Below are 4,235 nucleotides of genomic sequence, written 5' to 3'. Positions count from 1 at the left end.
TACCTGTTGCGTTTGAATTTCCTTTGTTGTGTACACGGTTATTTAGCGTGAAATAGATTCCTTTATATGACATTGTTGTTAATTCTGTAAAACCTTAAAATTATGACGGAGTCGACATGTATAGTATCAAAGCAATACTAATTAAACATTGTTACACAATGATAACCATTCAGTCTACACCGCAGTTGTACTCGATATGTTATGGCTGTAAAACTATTGCTCCTGGTGATGACCCTAATTATTTGAAGTATTTTAACCTTTAATTAATGAGATTTATAAAAAGTGTGTACCTTTAATGTAACTGTAGAGCGATTGGGTGGCACAATGGAAACACATTTGCATTTCGCCTAGGCGGGTACTGTTTCTTCAAACCGGGCCAACAAGAGTGACCAAAACAACCTGATGTAATTTGTTTCGAAATTGTTATGAAAAAATAAAGCCTACATTGCAATTTAAATTCTACTGATATCAATTGTCTATGTCATCAGATTCTTTTATTTCAACGGTAGATAGCATCACTGTTTACAATTAAGTAAAACTTCCTTTCGAATACATTATATCTATTTCGTATGCATCAGCATACAGGATTATATTAATATACATACATATTATAACATATTTCATTTTACAAGATGGCGGAGAACACAGCCAGCATAATTCAAAACATAATTAAAATTCAGCTCATTGCGTCATAACATTATGACCTCATCATGAAAAAAAATCATAATCAAATGATTATTTATTAACATACAAAAACATCGTTTTGGAAAGTAGAGAAAACATATCATCTTGATATTTATTATCAAAGATACCAAAGAAACTTGATGTTATAACTTGAACTACTTTCGTAAATGTGAAGTATCTACATCGAAATGGATATCATTTCAAAATCGCACGCTTTTCACAAGCATCATGTACATGTAAACAACAAGACAAACAATACATTACGTTAGAAAGATGACAAATATGAACAATATCTTAACTATTTAAATATTTAAAAGTAATTTTCTTTTAGTCGTAGCATGAGTTAAATATCTTCCAAAATTCCTTAAAATTTTAATATTATTGATAAAAGTTCCGATATTTTGTAAATGAGTCGACGGTAAACGTGTGGATTGATATATTCAACTCTTAATTCTGAATAAGCTGGACACAACAATATAAAATGATTTTCAACTTCAACTTCATTACTTTCACATAGCATCTATACCTGGCATTTCAGGCCAAGGGATACCATAGTATCTACCAGTTTCAACACTTAACGAATATGCGAATAAGCCTATATTTAGCTAAAATATGTTTTACTTTCAAAGTCAGTGACTTGCTGAGATAGACCTGTGTAGCAAACTCATCAACAATATTTCTAAATTCTTGAATAAAAATAACATGCCTCACGGTTGTTTATATAGCAACAAAATGTATCTTTTATTGAACACATGCTGTGCCAACCAGACATCTCCAAAACCCGATGAAACATAAATCATCGTTCAAATGAAAAATCCAGTTTGCCTCACAATTCGACTTTTTTGCTTAAGTTCTACTAATTCGTTATAACAAGCCCTCGATATAAAATTATCGGTCTTCGATAGTTGAAGCCAGTATCTAAAAATAGAAACCTTACACTTCATATAATATTGAAAACGACTAAGTTCAAAATAAATCATAAAAGTATAAAGTTTTTTGCATACCTAAAACAGATTTCAAAGAAGACAAATATAGCTTTTCAATCTGTGTCGCGGTGTTGACGCTCCAGACCTCACAACCTGAATTCAAAATACATGATATATAAGTATCAATTAATGATAATTAAGTATTTCCATAAACTTCTTTACCATACGATTAAGGAGTTGATAAGACTTTTTGCCTTGTGCCACTGTAAATTTCTTATTATCATTGAAAACCAATCCTAAGTAAACAGACTGGAGCAGAAGAAGAGTGCGATCTCAGGATCGGCTACAACCAAAAGTTTCGTTTGAAAAGACATTATAAGAATATGGCAGCCTTTTTATCAGCGATGTCTGAAACAAAACTTCGGAAAAAGAATAATTTTAGAGACAGGGAAGGTCATACAACAATTATAGGAAAAGGAGAGCATATTGCGATAGTAAATGAGAGTATCTAATGAAAGAACAATTGAGTAGCAGACTTGGCATAGATATAATCGCTAAGTGAGGAGCAAAGGTGAGTGATTATCAATTCGTCGGCAAACTACTAAAGGAAATAAAGAGATACGAAACCCATAGTATAGTGTTCAAAGGAAGGAAACTTGTCAGGACGTCATTCGAAACATTTCTGCACGCGATGTCTGAATAAAACGGACGGCGAATATCATATGTTAATCAAAGCTAAAGACTATATGTGGTACTGGGTACCATGTAGGAAAAAATATATAAAAAAAAAGCATCAAAACAGATCTCAAAATAGAGGAAAAGTGTAACGAAATCATGATGGAATATGAACAATAGAAAGTCAGATAAAAAGCAAATGTGAAATCAAGGATGTGAAAAAAGTGTGTTAAGAAGGAAATAGCGAAAGACAAGGTGAAAGAGAAAGTCCAAGAGAAATTAGGCTAATAAGAAAAGAAGATACTGCGGTAGAATAAGAAAATAGAATGGGGAGTGGGCATAATCAGTCACTTGTCACCAGTAATGGACGAAATAAACAAAAGGAAAATCAGAGAGAATAATATTATGATTTGTGACACAGAGGAAACTGAAAACAATGAAAAAAGCAGGAAAGGATAACATGCGACACAACACTAGAGACAAATATAGCAGCAATCTGTGATGCAAATACATGTACATTTGTATATATGTACACATGTATATTATTTGGAAGTAGGACGGATATAGTACCCGTGGTTAGTATTTGTGTTGTGATTACGTCACTGTTATATGTGCTGTCCACGTTATGTATGAATATAATGATGTGACATGACCTCTGACATTGACGGCTGACTGACCACCACACGTCCTGCATGCGACCCAAGGACTCTCCCGCCAATTTAATTCCCGACCACTCTTTCCAGCACTCTAGATGATCACGAGAGTACGTCCCACGGAAACAGCTCCTGAATAGATCTAGATGCACATATTGTCATGTATCCCCGCAAAGGGCACTAGATATCACCAGTGAGAGGCATGGCTTTCCTCCGAGAGAATAAAACCCCGAATCAATCTCTGTCTTGGGTATTGTGTATATAACGACCCCGGTGACATACATGGTATAGATGACGAGTCATTTAGTCGTGTGAGTAGAATAGGGAAATATAATAAGGATGTAACTAACAACAGACCAATACGTATGGGGCGCCGTTTTACTATTTATTCCCATTTGGTGAAATCACCTATTCGTTTCATTAAGTGATATCACTTATTCGAATAGGTGATAGGGCCTATCACTTATAAAATTCTTAAGTGATATCACCTGTACGAATAGGTGATATCACTTATGAAATTTTATAAGTGATATTACCTATTCGAATGAGTGATATCACCTATTCGAATTGGTGATATCACCTATTCGAATAGATGATATCACTCATTTGAATAGGTGATATCACCAAATGGGAATAAATAGTAAAACAGCGCCCCATAAATACGCACAAAATTCCAGAAAGTCAGGAAAGCAAACGACTTAACAATGTAATTATGTAATTATTTTGGAACTGTTTTTACTAAAAAAATCAACGGGTGAAACTGTACACACGATGAACATTACTCCACAAAGTGTATAAAATAGCGCTAAGTAAACTAAAATTAAACTATCACCAGGAATGGCCAAACTACATTCTTTTTGTACATATCGCGTATCACGATATTTAGTGTGTCTATGCATGTGTATTGGAAGACAAGAAATATATATAAGTAAATTTAAGCATATGTTTTGGCATCTGAAATATGTGTAGAACAAAAGAATAAAATCGATAATAATAAAAGAGGAAAAAAAATAAAATTAAAAAAAAAATAAGGTAAGAAATTTCATTCCTCGCTGAGTGTCGAACCACTGTTCTGATGTTTACAAAAACGAAAGTAAGACATCGATCCCGACCTGCTTCTTCGTATTTTTCTAGTGGGTATTTTATCATAAGTGAAATTCACCAGCAAGAATGCAAAAAAGCACACAAAAATACTTATATATTGCATAGTCTAGTGCTTTCTGAAAGGTAATCACCCGGCCCAAAATACCTCAATGGTACTGCACGGAAATGCGGAAATGGCCAAGCGAAATTTAAA

The sequence above is a fragment of the Pecten maximus genome, chromosome 7 (genome assembly GCF_902652985.1).
Source record: "Pecten maximus chromosome 7, xPecMax1.1, whole genome shotgun sequence".
In the NCBI taxonomy this organism is placed as follows: Eukaryota; Metazoa; Mollusca; class Bivalvia; order Pectinida; family Pectinidae; genus Pecten; species Pecten maximus.
The sequence above is the reverse complement of the archived record's forward strand: the minus strand, read 5'-3'. Positions refer to the sequence as shown.